This window comes from Dasypus novemcinctus, chromosome 16, assembly GCF_030445035.2.
Source record: "Dasypus novemcinctus isolate mDasNov1 chromosome 16, mDasNov1.1.hap2, whole genome shotgun sequence".
In the NCBI taxonomy this organism is placed as follows: domain Eukaryota; kingdom Metazoa; phylum Chordata; class Mammalia; order Cingulata; family Dasypodidae; genus Dasypus; species Dasypus novemcinctus.
The window spans coordinates 19,878,910-19,895,956 of NC_080688.1; the positions used below are offsets into that span (position 1 = coordinate 19,878,910).

A 17,047-nucleotide genomic window follows, 5' to 3' on the forward strand; every position below is an offset into this window, starting at 1 on the left:
CCAGTCTTCAAACTGTTTATGCCCTCAAGCTTGAGTACACACCATATACTCTTCTCTCTCTTCTTTCCTGAAGACATTGTGGGGTGCAGAGGCGGTCACTCCACCCACTTGTAAATGAACTGCTGATGGGGGTTATCCAGTGGGGGCAGTGGAGGTGGTAGTTAGCAAGGGTAGGGGAGACATCTTTTTTGCTGCATGCCATGATACAAGCAGCCACATGAAACTTTTGCTTAGGCATTTTATGTCTTGCAGTAAACTCATTAAGCCTCAATAGGCTTCCAGTAAGTTGATGGTTTCCAAGGTTCTGCAGAAAGGGAAATCACAATAAAGATACTTGTAGGATGTTTTCCAGAATTCAGAGCCTATTTTTAAGCTTTTACCCAAAGGAAGAGTTCCTCTTTACTAATATATTTGCACTTTTTTCTCTCCTAGCAGTGCAAAGTCCAAGGAGTTATTACCCTGACTTTGGAGCCCAATTCTAAGCTCCCTCAACACTGTGCACCCTCAGAGCTATACGTCACTGCAGGTGAGCAAAGGGTCACTGTGACATAAATACAGGGTTGGTGGGTGGGCAGATGAAGGCTTATCATTCTCCAAGTGCAAACTTAGAGCAATGCTCTGAATTCCTTGACTGATTTTCAGCATTAATACGTGACTCAATAATTGTGCTTGAACTCAACATGTTTTATGGAGAAGAAAGGGAAAATGAAATGAAAGGCATATACGTTGTTCACTGTGGATATGTATGTGTGTGACATTCAGACAGGGGCACAGAAGTGGGTGTTGTGGATGGAATCACAGGTCCCAGATACTTCAGCACAGTGTGCTGACATCTGCACTGGTTTTGGAATGCACCAAACATGAAGTGGTGGATGGAGAATTATGAGACAAGGACACAGGACAGCACACTAACCATTACAGAATCTAGGTGGCAGTTTACAGTGGTTTTCTGTATGATCTTTTCAACTTTTTGCATTTGAAATATTTCATAATGAAATGGGAGGATAACTGTGTGTGGTAAACAGAGGGAGCCTGAAGACAGTGTGTGTGTGCACGCGTGTAGCTGATGATATAAAGGCATGTGGTGTGTGACTGGGCAGTCCTGCAGAAGGGACAAAAGACAGGTGCCCCAGGTGTGACCCCAGCCAGGATGACCTTTAGGGTAAGACCTAAAAGCAAGTGAGAGTAGAGGACTGTGGGGAGGAGGACAGCAGGTATAACTGCCTCAGCCTGGAGCGACCACAGGTGCCCCAGATTTCCCACATGCTCCCATGCAGACAGAACTGTGGCCAGGCCAAGGCCATGTGTCTTGACCAAACATTCCCCTTTAGGCACGCGGCCCAGCTGTAGCTTCTGTGAACACCGATCTTAATTCTTCTTAATCATGAAATCATGTATCTCTCTGTTTATTGTTGACCTTTTAATTTCCCTTAGTAAGTTTTTCCTTATGTCTTGCATGCCTTTTGTTAGATTAATCTGTAGATATTACTATAATATAATTAGTATTTGTATTTTCTAGTTTGTTTTAATAGAATACAGAAATACACACGATTTTCTATATTATTCTTATATTCAGCTACCTTAGTCTAACACTTTTCCTGTAGATTCTTTTGGGTTTTCTATGTAAATTGACATATAATATATAAGCAATTTTATTTCTTCCTCCCCAAACTTTTTTTCCCTAATCATTTTCTGCCAATTTAAGTTGAGTACGAGTACTGAACATACTTTTTTTTTTTTTTTTTTGAGATACTGGGGTCAGGGATTGAACCTGGGACCCGGGACCTTGTATGTGGGAATCCAGTGCTCAACCACTGAGCTACATAGGGCTCCCCTGAGTTTGTTTTTCGTTTGTTTGTTTGTTTGAGGAGGCACCAGGACTCCTCATGTGGGGAAGTAGACATTGCAACGCTTGAGCCACATCTGCTCTCCCTATTTTTATTCTTCTCCCTGGTTTTAAAGAGAATAGGTCACTGCTTTAAGATGATGTTTCTACAGGTCATATTTTTTTTGCAGAGAGTCTAGCCATCACCCCAGTGTTCTGAGAGCATTGACCTGATGCCATGGGGATTACATAGTATCTGGCCATCACCAGAATTCCTGAAGAGTGTGGAGCCTTCACCCCAGTGTTTGGAGATAGCATGGGAAAGGGTGGGGTCTGTGCAGGTCTTGGAAAGGGTGGAAGCTGCCACTCCATTAGTCCAGGAGACAAAACATCATTCCACAGATGACCCTCAGGCCTTGGAATCTAATGGAATATTCCATGCTCTGTTTCAGAATTATTTGGAAACCTGAGCCCCTGTTTTCCTTTCAATTTCTCCCTATGGGAAATGGAATGTTTAGCCTATGCCTGTCCTTACCATCTTTATTTTGAAAGTAGATAACTTTTTCTCTAGGTTTCACAGGTTCACAGACAGGGAAATTGTGCCCAGGACAGACCACACCTTATAACCAAATTTGATGAGACTTTGTCCTTAACATTGTTACTGAAATGACTTAAGGCTTTTGGGATATTGTGATGGAATGAACTCATTTTGTGTACAGAAATAACATTCATTTTGGTATCCAGAAGGTGGAGTGTGGTGGGTTAAAGTTGTATGTACCCCCGAAAAAACATTTTTTTTTAAGCTAATGCCTTCATGTGTTATAAAACTCATTGTACTTAAGACCTTTAGATGAGACTACTTCAGTTAAGGTGTGACTCCCCCCTCATTCAAGATAGATCTTAATTCTATTACTTGAGTCCCTTATAAGAGAATGGAATTCAGACAGAAAGCTCTGGAAGCAAGAACTGAAAGCAATGAAACCCAGAAGAGAAGAGAGAGCCCAGTAGTTGCTGCCATTTGTCAGAGGAGCCAAGGATTGCCTGCAGCAAGTCTTGAGGAAAAAAGCATCATCTTGATGCCTTAATATGTACGTGTGTCAGCCTCAAGAATTGTAAACTAATAAACATTGTTCAAATCTAATCGTTTTATGGTATTTGCTTAAGCAGCTTATGAAACTAAAACAATGCTGTTTTCTACTGCAATTGTACTATTATAATTTTTAGGTTGTCACTTATATTTTTCTGGAAACTTCCTTTGTAAATGTTTTGGAGAAAGAAATTCCTTTTAATGGCAGTTTATTTGCTGTTTGCAGTTTTTAATTCCTCAGATGAGTTGAATTTCTGACTGGTCACTGTTCATTTTCCTTTTATTTGAATATATTACTAGTCAGTTATTTTTCACTGTTGATTAAGAGTTGAGAATTGCTTTGCTTTTATTCTATAATATTTTGTGTCTTGAAAATGCAATTCCATTAGGCAAAGTTAACTATTTGGTGAGCAAGTCTCAAAGAGGAGATGATCTACAATATCTTAAGACCATTGGAAATGAATGTTTTAAAATGGAGTGACTTTTTTTTTTCAGTTTTGAATTTATTGGTTGAATCCAGGATTGGTAGTTTGATGCCTGTTGTACTTGTTAATGAGAATCACAAGTCTCATTAACAAGTCTATCTAGTCTATTGAGCTTCCTTCTGTTAACTGAGTGGCTCAAGTGTTAGAATGGTGTTGGCTCCACTGTGGAAGATTTTTAGTCTCTTACAGCAAGGCTAGAACCACAGATGACCCCTGGCTACTCTAGAAATATTAGTCATTTCACCTGTTTGTTCACAGGAGTAAAAAGGCATCATAATATCAAATCAATCCTGGTTAGAAATTCATTCAATTGCACTATTTCTAGAAGAATGTGAACATTTTGCTTTCTATCTGGGTTAACCAATATATTGTATCAACGTGATGGTATTCTTAAACATCTGACTTGCAGGATATCCATGAATGCACTGTATGTGGGGACCACATTCCTTTTCAGAAGGATGGAAGAGAAGCCCAGTAGATCCACTTCTGAATGCTGAGTCTGGTCCACCCTTTAGACTTGAAAACTCAGGTTACTAGTCTCTGTCATCAGTTCCTTGAGGTATCACCAACCCAATGATTTTTCTAGATATTCATTAATGCATTAAGAAATTTTCTTTCAATATCTATTTCTCTAAGAGCTCTTATCATTCATAGGTGTCTAATTTTGTTAAATGCTTTTTCTGCATCTTTAAGATAATAAAATGGATATATCTTTTATTCTGTAATTATATAGGTCTACACTGTGAAACCAAAATCAAACTAACTTTTCATTCCTTGAATAAGGTCTATTTGGTCAAGATATATTACAGTTTTAATGAAATGTTTAAAAGAATTTTTGCATTTATGCTCATGAAGAATATGGGTGTGTAAAGTTCTTATGTGTAAAGGTTCTCTTTTGTGTTGGTAAGAGAGTATTGCTGACCTCATTAAGTGAATTGCAATGTGTTTTTTTTTTCCTTCATTCTCTTAAATATTTGAGAAGGTTTGATATTTTTTCTTCTATAAACATTTGCTAGAATTTACTAGTGGAGCCACCTGAGCCTTGAGTCTTCATGTTGGAAGGTTTTAAATTATGAATTAAATTCTTAAAATTGAAGAACAGAGTTATTCATGTTTTCTATTCCCTCAGGGGCTAGTTTTGGTTATTTGTGTATTTCAAGGAATTTTTTCTATTTTATCTAATTTATAAAATTTATTAGGATAAAATTTTCACAAAATTTCTGTATTAGCCTTTATTTTAATTTTATTTTTTTATTTTATTCCACCCCTGCCCCAGTTGTCTGTTCTCTATGTCTATTTGCTGCATGTTCTTCTTTGTCCGCTTCTGTTGTTGTCTGCAGCACGGGAATCTGTGTTTCTTTTTGTTGCGTCATCTTATTGTGTCAGCTCTCCGTGTGTGCGGCACCATTCCTGGGCATGCTGCACTTTCTTTCGCGCTGGGCGGCTCTCCTTACCCGGGGCACTCCTTGTGAGTTTGGGCTTCCGTACCAGGGGACACCCCTGTGTGGCAGCGCACTCCATGCCTGCATCAGCACTGGACAAGGGACAGCTCCACACGGGTCAAGGAGGCCCGGGGTTTGAACCACAGACCTCCCATGGGGTAGAGGGACGCCCTAACCACTGGGCCAAGTCCGTTTCCCCTTACTAGCCTTTAAATGCCTATGCAGGGGTTCCGTGGGGCGGCCAGATGGCAGCGGCGTCCCAGCTGCGGGCAGGCTTCCTGGGAGAGGGCCTCATCTGGGCAGCTGGGCACGGGGTCAGGGCGCGGGCTCTGGACCCCGGGTGTTGGCTCTGACCCACTTTGGCTCAGGGCCCCTTGTGGGGAGGGACGGAGATACGTGCTCCTCAGAGCGGCCTTCCTGGGGTGCTGGATCCACTGAGGTGGTCTCTGTGCTCAGAGGAATCTGGCCGAGCTCCTGGGAGCGAGGGTCGTGGGGTGGGACAGTCTTGCCACCAGGCGTGGGGCAGGGATCCTGAGTGTAGGGGCAGAACCTTGGGGGAAGGGGTTTAGTTTGAAATATTCAAGAATCCCAGTTGTGAATTCAGATGTGGGGCTCAGGCGAGGATTCTGGGCTAGACGTGAAGAGTCAGGCATCGCTTGCATATTTATGGAGTTGAAGTCATGGGTTTGGACGTGGTCAGTCACAGAGAGTATGTCCTGAGCATTCAATAATTTGACTACAATGCTCCAAGTTATGATTCTCTTCAAGTTTAACATATTTGGAGTTCAGTGTACTCCTTGAGTGTGCATATTGGTGTCTTTCATTAAATTTAGAAAGACTCTCAATTGCAGTAATTGCTTATATGTACTGAGTGCTTAATATAATCCAGAAGTCATATATATTCTTTTTTTGTGAAGCCCAGCATTTGCCTCTGCTAACTGACACAGTATATTTTTCCAGACAAGTTATCTTGTATTTTAATAACTTAGCCCATTGATTTTTAAACTTATGGTTTTATGTATATATATACACACACATTTTGCCATTTTAACCTTATACGTATGATTTAGTGCCACTAGTTACTTTTACAATGTTTTGCTAATATTACCACCTTCCATCACTACAACTTTATTATCCCTAGACTTCTGATTGATTAAGATGACAGCGTAAGATGCCCCAAGGTGTCATTGCTCACAGAATCTTTGAAAAACTAGCAAAACTGGAAGAGACATCTTCCTCAGAACCACAGAAAAGAGTTAAAGGATTGTAGGAACTGGGAGTGACACAACCAAAATCCATAAAATTGTGAGGTCTCTTGGAAAAGTGTCTAGGTATCTGATTATCTTGATGAGTTAGCTCTGGATGCCAGTTTCTTCCTCTTCTTGAGTGTTATTGTTCATTAGCTTTATGTTAAGGCTCTTCTTTGTGGCTTCATCCAAATTATTCTAGATCTTTAGAATAGCATTTGTTTAACTGTTCAGATTTTCTGATTTTTGCCCTGCATATGTAGTACATTTTTAAGATTGCCATTTTTGTGCAATTGTTTCACCTTCAGGAGAAAGCATCCTCTGCTCTGTTCCTTTTCCAGGAGTCTTCATCTGCTTGGTTTGTTTTTGTGCAGAATTTCCTCCCCAGCTCCTACGATTGGCTTAAATTTTCTCCCCCATTCAATGTTCCCTTTTCCTTACACTTTTCAGTTCTGGAATCTGTCTTGACATACAGCAGTTCAATTTAAAGTCCCCTTCCCTTCCTGCCCCCCCACCCTTTTTTTTTTCCTGTGGAGCTTTTCTGCCTTTGGTTTCTTTCCCATTCAAGTATCCCACACTGGGGAGCCATATTGGGTCAATCCAGAAAGGTGGGTCATTTTTGAAAGGTAATTCTTTAAGTGCTCCAGGCTACAGAAACTGGATTGAGTGAGCACAACTCTTGCCAACAGTTCTGTCAACCTCTCTTTCTCCCCCCACCCCACCCCTACCCCCAGTGTCCTTTTGCATGAAGGATGATTTAGAGGCTTGTGCTCTACCCTGGGTCTCTGCAGATATGGTTCCCTGTGCTTGGATATTTATGAGGTTCTAACTCTTTGCCATGAGGGACTCTATAGTCGGTGCCCATGGTGGGAGGGATGCAAACTGCTGCTTCGGTATGACTCCCAAGCTGCGCAGACGACGGGAATGAGAGTGTGGCCAACCAGGGTCCCAGGTGCTTTTTCCTAGTTTAGCACTGGACCAGTTACTGCAATACTCTACCTGTGTCCTAGAGCTTTGAGAAGTTTCTGCCGACTCTTTCTGATTATTCAAATCTTCCTTTTGGGTGACTAAGCCTTAAAGCTTCTCACTCTGCCATCTTGACTGGCACAGGACCTGTGTCAAATGTGCCAAGTCCACACAATGGTAAGTCATAGACTCAAACAAATCATGCTGGGGAAACTGGATATACACTTGCAAAATAATGAAAGTGGACCCCTATACACACTATATAAAAAAATGGACTCAAAATGGGTCAATTAAATATAAAAACTAAAATTTAAAAAAATAGTAAAGTGGATTAAGTCCCCCCCCAAAGAAAAATAACTAAAATTATCAAACTCTTTTTTTTTTTTCCAAAGAAGAGCAATAAGTGTAAGAAAAGATGCTCAACACATTTAACCATTAGGGAGATGCAAATTGAACCACAGTAAATTACCATCTCACATCCAATAGAATAGCTATTATTAAAAAGAAATATCAGATAAATTTGTATATTGTTGATGGGAATGTAAAATAATGCAGGCACTGTGGAAAACAGCTTGGCATTTCCAAAAATGTCAAACATCTGACTAATACATGACCCACAAATAGAACTTTTAGATATATATCAATGGGATGGAAGAAGGACTCAGACAGTTATTTGTATGCTAATGTTCAATGCCAAAATGTGGAAACAACACATGTCCATCAACTGGTGAATGGATAAACAAACTGTGGTATATATGAAATATTATTCAGCCATGAAAGGGAATTAGGTACATTTATCAGTTATATCATGGATTTACCTTGTGATCATCATGTTTAGTGAATTAAGCTGGACACAAATACCATAGTGTATGATTTAATGTATGTGAAAGAACTAGAATATTCAAGTATATAGAGACAGAAATTTGATGACAGGTTATTGGGGATATGGGGTGAAACAGAATTGGGAATTATGTCTCATGGTTACAGAATTTCTGTTTAGGTGAAGAAAATTTTTTGATAATGTGATGATGGTAGCACAAAATTGTGTATGTAATCAATACCACTGAATCACAGACTGGAAGTATTTAAAATAGGAAATTTTATGTATGTTCCTAACACAATACAGGAAAAATGAATGCTCCCCAGGAGTTGCACTGCAAAATCAAAACAAAAATGTAGTTAACTATTTAAAGCAAAAATAGCAATGTATTATGAAGTGATTTAATGTGGAAAGCAAAATAAAAGTTAAATGCTTAAAGTAAATTTAATACTGTATTGTGGAAATAATTTAATGTAGAACTATAATTTATAACAATATTTGCACAAAGACTGGGAAAGGGTAATTGGAGAATGCTAATGTAATCTTCAAATACATTTGAAGTTTATGAAGTTAGAGTGATGAATTAAAGCAATATATTTTAAATCGTAAAGCAAACTCTTAAAATAATTACAGCTATAAAATCAACAAAAATATAATAGAATCATAAAAATATTCAATCCAAAGGAAGGCAGGAAAAGAAAAAGTGGAGGAAACAGAAAAAAATAGAAAACAAATCGCAAAATAATACACCTAAACCCAACTATATCAATGATAACAGTAATTGTAAATCATGTAAACATCTCAATTATAAGATATAGGTTTTAAGATTTGATAAAAAACAGGACTAAGCTATATGCTGCCAAAAGAATTTCACTTTAAATAATAAAGACACAAATAGGTTAAACATAAAAGGATGGAAAAGATAGCTCTTGTTAAGTCTTCTTAAGCCAATGGAGATTTCAGTACAAAGAATATCACCAGGGATAAAGATAGTCATTATTAATGGTAAATAAATCAGCCCACTTGGAAGATACAGTAGTATTAAACATTTTCATAGACTTAATAACGAATATTTAAAAGAAAATCTTACAACGGCCAGAAGAGATAGACAAATCCATGATTAGAATGGGAAATTTCAACATACTTCTCTCAATAATTGGTAGACCAAGTGAACAAACAATAGCACAATACATATTCTATACAAGTGCACACAGACCCTTTACCATGATAGACCATAAAACAATATGAATAAATTTAAAATCATCCAAATCCAAGAAAACATGTTCTCTGACTACAATGGAATTCAGATATAAATCAATATCAGAAAGGTATCAGAAAACTTAATATTTTGAATCTATATAACACATTTCTAAAAACCACAAAGGTTAAAGAAGAAATCAAAAGTGAAATTAGAATTCATTTTGAGCTAAAGGAAAATAAAACACAGCATCTTGTAAGATGCAATTAAATTAATGCTCCAGCAAAATTTACAACACTGAACACCAATATTAAAAAAAAGGATTATTAACTTCAGTGTCCACCTTACTAAAGTAGAAACAGAAAATCAAATTCAATCCAATATAATCATAACAAAGGAAATAATGCATTATGATTAGATGCCTTTTTTTTCTCCCACTATCTCATCACTATCTTGTCACTTTGGGTGGGGCTTTGTGGGCTTGAGGGGGGCTAGAGATGGGAGGATGGGTCAGATGGCCCAAGAAATTGGGGGGAGGGTAAGGGAAACATTTGAACATGGGAGATTGTCAGATATGTGGTTGAAATTATAATGTAGAGAAAACTCTTTAGAAAATATAATAAGGAAGGTTACCTATTTAAGATGCTTAAGGGGAGGCATCTACACAGGGCAAGCTTCTAGGGAGTGTGTGAGTGCTCATTTTGTCATAGTGGGTTATATCATTGGGTGGAGACCCATACAATTAGACTGAAGGTATACGCACATCCTGGGGAGGACTGATGTTCTCAAACAGAGGGAGTTGTATCTCTTGAGAGAATTCATGGCTCCCAGTGGGTTAGGGCAGTCGAATATGTCAAGCCCTCAACATTGTTGCAAGTATCTCTGAATACGGTCCTTCAAGTGATAAAGATTGATTGTCACTGTGGGCCCTGAGGGGAGCAGGAAAGAGGTGTTGAATACATGGAATCAGTGTAACTGTGGGGCAATGGAAGTGTTCCACAAGATCATGCAAAGATGGATATAGGACATGTTAAATTACACCAAAAAATGTATAAAAGTCTATAGACTAAAATGTAAACCATAATATAAAACATAAGATAACTAAAAATTTAGAAAATTGTATAGTCTAAAATATAAACCATAATGTAAACCCAAATGGATCCATGTTTGAAAGCTATTGTTTCAATATCTGTACATCAGCTGCAGCAAATGTAATATGAATATGTAAAAAGGTCATTGTTTGGGAAGGGACAAAGGGTGTGATGTTGGAGATGTGGAGTATCATATATTGTATATGTGAATTACTGTGATGTAAAACTTATGTGAAGACAAACTTAATAATTAGAAAAAAAAAAGAAAGAATATAGACACTGAGGATGAAATGGAAGAAACTGCCTTGCCACTGTACATACAGGGCAACACCTATAGCCGTGATGAAAGGAAAAATGTCAGAAGCAAAGCTTTTTCATTTTTTGATACCCCAATTTATTTTTACTTCATTTAATTTTTCTAAATTAGTATGTATTCTATATCTAACCTTTAAACCCATCACTGTATTCCATTTTACTATTAATGGAACCTGGCAATATATTAGGCTTCCTTTTCGAAGAAGTTTTGGACTACAGAGAGGTTAAACTATGGCAGGGGAGAAATGCTGGTGTGGGGTGTTATTGATAGGGGGTACATGGTTGGGAGGAAGTCCTCCAATGCATGTATACAGGGTACATGAAAATGTTTGGATATTTTCATAGTGGTTTCAGTTAAAAACGACAACTGAGGGAGTGCTGAGTTCCTAGCCAGGGGAGCTCTATCACATTCCCCAATGGAACAGCAACAATTCCCCAAGTACAATGACAAAGACCAATAAAGACAGATGGTCCAACAATGAGCCCTTGATACTGATGGCTATGATTATAAGCCTGTGCACCTGAAATATGAACTAAGCTTAGAGCTGCAAGGTGCCTAAGAGTTACCTCCTGAGAGCCTCCATATTGCTCAAATGTGGCCCCTCTCCAAGCCAAAATCAGCATATAAATGCATTACCTTCCCCCCAGCATGGGACATGAGTTCTGGGGATGAGCCTCCCTGGAGCTGAGGTATTACTACCAAGCACCAGCTGATGATGTAACTAGAAAAAGACCTTGAATAAAAGGGTCAACTCAGATCAGCAGAATATCTCAGCCTACATGTAATATCAGGTGTTAAAAACTGCTTTTTGGCTTCAGATTAAAGGGGGAAATCGAAAGGACAAATGAGTTTATATGGCTATGAGTCTGCAAAAAAGAATAAGGAGGTCATCAGAGGGGTAACACTTACACACGCCTCTGCAGGGTACCAGAGATAGCCGAAGTAGATAAAAGCCCAGGTACTGGTTCTCCTGAGGACTACAGAGAGTCACAGGTTCTATGGTCATGGCAGATGACTCTGGAGTTCAGTGCCATGTCAGTAGGCCCTACTTTGGTGTTTTAGTTGCTGAGTGTGATGGAGTTGGACTCAGATATGACCTTTCTACACATGCCTCTTCTGTTACTTTACCAGACCTTTGTTGGCTTTGGGGTTGGTGTATACTCAGGAGACCTGAATCTCTGGATTGTCTATGTGACAGCCAAGCTCTGAGCTTCAGCAGACTGGCAACTCCTACCTTCTGGTTTATTGGACTTACCCTGGCCAGCTAACAGGGAGGTCAGGAAGGTCAACCACCACACCAGGGAGCCAAGAGTGCCTACAGCTGCAAGCAGGAGAATTGTATCCATCATCCATGTGGAATCTAAGCCCCCTCTTAATGTAGAGGGAGACTTGACATAAACATCCCAGGGTCCACAGGATGGAGGAAAAAAAAAATGCATTAGAGTGGACTTACTGGTATTCTGCTGGGGAACTATTGTGATTAATAATGGAAGAAATTTTAGTATTGATGTGAAGAAAGTGGCCACAGTAGCTGCTGAGGGTAGGGAGAGGGAAGAAGAGATATGATGTGGGGGCATTTTCAGGATTTGGAGTTGTCCTGGATGGTGGACATTGTGTGTCCTGCCATGGCTCTCTGTGTGGACTGGGGGAGAGTGTAGACTACACTGTAAACCACTGTTCATGTGGTCCAGCAGTGCTCCAAAATGTATTCACCAGGTGCAGTGAATGTGCCACGATGATGGAAGTGGTTGTTGATGTGGGAGGAGTGGGATGAGAGGGAGTGGGGGTATATGAGGACCTCATATTTTTTTAATGTAACATTTAAAAGAAAATAAAGAAGAAGAAATAAAAAGGTTAAGATAAAAAAAAAAAAGAATGAGAATTACTGACTTCTATAGTATGAACACTTGAGAGGGACCCCTCAATATGGAATGAGACATTATCGAGGCAAGGTTTTGAGAGGGATTACTTCCTATGTTGGTCATTAGTGAGGTGGTCCCCAACACTCATATTGCTATTCTCTGGCTGACACTATTTAATTACTGACTCAATCTTCAGGACCAGAGTGGAATGGATTGCTGTACCCTTCATTCTAAAACTTATTGATGGCAAATTCCTGCTGATCTTTATCCTGTCAGTTTGTTGCTTGGTTCCCTAACATTTCCTTAACTCAGGTATTGATGTGTTTGGAGTCAGGGAGTCTTCACCTGAAATTCAAAACGCAGCAATCACTTGTCACTGACTCACATATCAAATTTCCTGACCTGCGTTGTTGTCTTTGAAATGATACTCAGATAAGTTAGTGCTCCTTGCCTTTTCTCTTTTGCCCAATACTGGACTCCTTCCATACTTAAGCACCCTTCTCTCTACAAGTATCATTTTTCTTCATGCCTGATGTTTATAATCTCATGGCTGTGTTTTGCCATTACCTGAAAATTCCTGTTTCTTGATCAGGGAGTTTTCCTTACAATCCCTGAGCTCCAGAAACCCTTCTCCATCTGAGGCCACAGAATTCTGCAGCCTCTCTGACTGGCTCCATTTTCTACCAACATCTTGTTGTAGAGATGTCTGGAGCCATCCTGTAGCTTTTTGGGGCTAGTATGACACACCACAAAAAATGACATCTGTAAAATGTGGGTGGATGAGGGCATCTTGGTCCTAACAAAGTATGAGCCTATCAAAATTTTAAGGGTGAGAAAATACATTAAAGGTATTCAAAGAAGGATTTACTTACTTGGTTTCTCAATGTTACCTGAAGAAAATAATAATAGCAAATATTCATATGGTGATTTAGAGGTTAGAACTAGATAAGATAAAATACCCGAAAAAGAACTTTTTAGGAGTACTTTTTCCATCACTTGTTGAGCTGCCGTTTTCTGTTCTTTTATTTTCATGAATTTGAAATTAAGTTATTTATAAAAACACTCATATAGGCATGCTAGAAACTGTTCTAAATGACTCATAGTTATTAACAGATTTGATCCATTCGGCAACTTTATAGGACAGGAATTATTTTATTCCCATTTTATGGATGAGGAAAGTGAGACTTCAAGAGGGAACTAACTTTTCCAACAGTTACTGATTCCATGGTCTTCTCCCCTTCCTCCCTCCTACACACATGCTAATCCCAACTAAGCGTTGATGTAAATTTAATGGTGGTTAAACTACTATTTCAATAGCCAAAAGGATCAAGCAACTCCTCAAACCTATCTCTAAACACAGTCCTGCACTAAAGTTCCCTAAGAGTGAAATGTGAACAAAAGCAATGGAAAATAGGAAATCAAACTTTGACGTCTTTTAATTCAGCTTGTCCTCAACACTCAAGTAAATAACACTGGCAAAGAGGATTGAAACACAAGGTCAAAGCAAAAGTCTTTCAGTCTTAAGGCCAAACTGAAAATTTTACAAGCCGCTCCATCCTGACATTGAAAGGATGTGATGCCCTCATGTACTTCTGAGAAAAATAGAAGGAATAGAAAGCTAAGTGGCTGAGCCTACGCCCACCTAAATATAATTTTACTTTAAGTAGGAAAAGTAGGGAAGCCCCAGAGAGGGAGAAATAGATAGGCAAGTGGTGGGAAAATTGTTCCAGTGGGTACCAGTTTCCCAACCCAGCCACATGTTTAAAAGAAAAGGAAAAGGATATCACACTTAACTAAGTGCACATTTTAATATTCAGACTGATTTATCAGTATGGCCCTTTTGAATTAAAGTCACCATTTCCTTGGTGCTGGCAGACTTGATTTCAGATAGAAAAGATGGGGCAGAGGAAATGACAATAAAAATATTTTTTTCTCCAAAAGAGGACTATATACCTTCTTCTACTATATACTTCAGTCATCTTCTACTGAGTTAGTGAAAACATCTTTCTCCCAGTTTCTCAAGACAAAAATCTCAGAATCATCTTTGACTCCTCTTTTCTGCTCTTACTCCATATATAATTCATCAGAAAATCCTGTTGAATCGTCCTTCAAACAGTATTCAGAAGCAAGCCACATCTCACCACCCCTGATGTCATCACTTTAGTAGAAATTGTAATCCTCTCATCCAGATTGTTGAAAAGCTTCTTTTCTGTTCTCCCTGATGATGACTTAGATCAGTCTACTCTTAACACAGGTGCTGGAAGAATCCTATTGAAATATGAGTCAAAATAAATTTACTCCCAGGTTCAAAACTTCCCTATTAGGTTAAGTTAACTATGGTGCATTAACAAACATATTTTGAAACCTGTTGACTTAACACATAAATTTTAGTGTGTTATTCACATGCGGCCCTCTGTGATGCAGTGGTACTCCACAAAGCTTATTCATTGGTGTCCCAAAGGTCCAAGCTGGTTTTCTCCTGCAGAGGACATGAGCGTTCTATAACACGTGGCTTTCACGGAGCAATGTCAGTGGAAGAGAGAGCACGGAGAACTCAGAAGCACACACCTCAGGTTTAGGTGCAGGCTCAGTTTTCAGCCTATGGGTGTCCAAATACAGAAATGCTATTAGTTGAAAAGGCTATCCTTCTTCCATTTAATTGCTTTTGCACTTTAGTGAAAAATCAGCTGAACTTATTTATATACAATTATTTCTGGGTTCTCTAATCTATTCTATTGACTTATGTACCTATTGCTTTGCCAATAAATACCATTGTGGTTAAAGTAGGTATCTATTAAGACAATTGGGATAGAGTGATTCTCTCCTCAATTTTTCTTCTCTATAAAGATTTTTTAAATCTGTTTTAGAGCTTGTTCATGTCATTTTAAATTTTAGAGTAAATTTGTATATGTGTACCAAAAAACTCACTAGCTTTTGATAGTAATTATATGAAACCTCAAAATCACTTTGGAGAATTAACATCTTTGTTATACTGATTCTTACAATTCATGAAGATATTATGTGGCTTCACTTATTTAAGTAGTGTTTGATTTCTTTCATCAGCATGTTGTCCTTTTCAGCATACAATTCCAGTAAATCTCTTATTTCACTTGTATTCATGTATTATATTTTTGAGGGTTAAAAATGGTATTGTATTTTTTAAATTTTTAAAAAGGATATTTTTATTAGAGAAGTTGTAAATTTACAGAAAATCATGCGATAACACAGGGTTTCCATATACCCCTCCCTATTATTAATACTTTTGAGTATGGTGACATTGTTACAATTCAATAAAGAATATTATTAAAATTGTACTGTTACATATAGAACAAAATGTTCATGTTATACATTCCTACTGGTTATTTTTAAAATTTTTATTTACATATTCATTGACATTCAACAACATGTTTTTGTTGTTAACTACATTCACAATGTGCCACCTTCTCCACCACTCATTATTAAATTCTCCATCACCCCAAACAGAAATTCTCTACCAAATAAAAATTCACTCCCCATTCCCTACCCCATCTTGGCTCCTGGACCCCGTATTCTAGTTTTTGTCTCTCTGAATTTACTTATTCTAATTATTGAATACCAGTGAGGTCATACAATATTTACCCTTTTGTGTCTGGCTTATTTCACTTGACATGATGTCCATAATAACACAAAGTAGCAATATTCTCATTAACACAATTGACAATTCACAAAGTCTAAATACTTTTATAATTGAAAAAAGAGAAAAGAGCCTTGAATTTAATTGAAAACATTTTTCAGCCTTCAATATTGAGTTTATTTGTTCCATCATTTTTCCATGAAAAAAATTAAAAAATTAATTAGAGGGGTAAAAAATAGGAAAAGTGTGCAATCACTCTCTTACTGAATGGGTTAAGGAAAACTGTATATAGAGGAATCTTAGAGAGAGCACACATTCCAATAGAAGGAAAAGCCTATGTGCCTGGGGTTGCTCACCACAACAATTTTTATACTGATTAACCATCAGAAACAATGAAATAACTACTAGTAGATCTCTGAATTAGATTAGGAAATTTCCAATTGAGAAACTATGCAGTTAATAAAATTATTAGTATGATTACTAACAACATGAGAAAATGCATGATAATGTTATAGCAAGTACAAAAAGGATCCCTGCTATATTTAAATAGTCTACAGCTCTATTTGCAAAAACTACACAGGAACATGAGCTGACATGCTGTCTCTCACTGTATAATATTTATTAAATATATCTATATATTTTTCCCTTCATTGTAGAAAAAAAATCAATATAAAGTTTCTATAGAGGCTATTCACTTAAAAAGAGAAAATGTAGAAAAACCAAAAAGGTGAGAATAATAAAAATAAAATCTTTGAAAATGATTGTTTTTGCAGGAAGCACACAGCTGACCTTGTCCTATAGTCCGTTTTCCTCTACATGGGAATAGAGGTGTCTGACCATGGGCCCGATTCTCTTGAGAAAGATGTTCATGAGCAGGACCTAGGGCATGGGGAAAGAGCACAGCCAGAGGAGCTGTGGTTTAATCCTTACAACTGATTTCATCTATCTTGATAATCTATACAATATATATCTATTTCTGTGTTCCAAGACAAAATTTCATATTAAAGACTGTATTTCTGCTACACAAAAATTCATGTGCATGAATACCTCCTCATAATAAAGCAGTTATCAACTAGCAATCCAGATTTATTTTTT

The 17,047-nt window shown here is 38.0% G+C and overlaps 1 long non-coding RNA gene across 1 annotated transcript in view; it reads left to right on the forward strand.

The window, feature by feature from the left end:
* The first annotated feature begins 448 nt into the window (after window positions 1-448).
* LOC131273626 (uncharacterized) overlaps window positions 449-17,047 on the forward strand; it is a 30,363-nt gene continuing 13,764 nt past the window's right edge. The window contains exon 1 of the long non-coding RNA XR_009180874.1: window positions 449-526. This is a non-coding gene — a long non-coding RNA (uncharacterized lncRNA). The remainder of the gene's footprint in view (window positions 527-17,047) is intronic.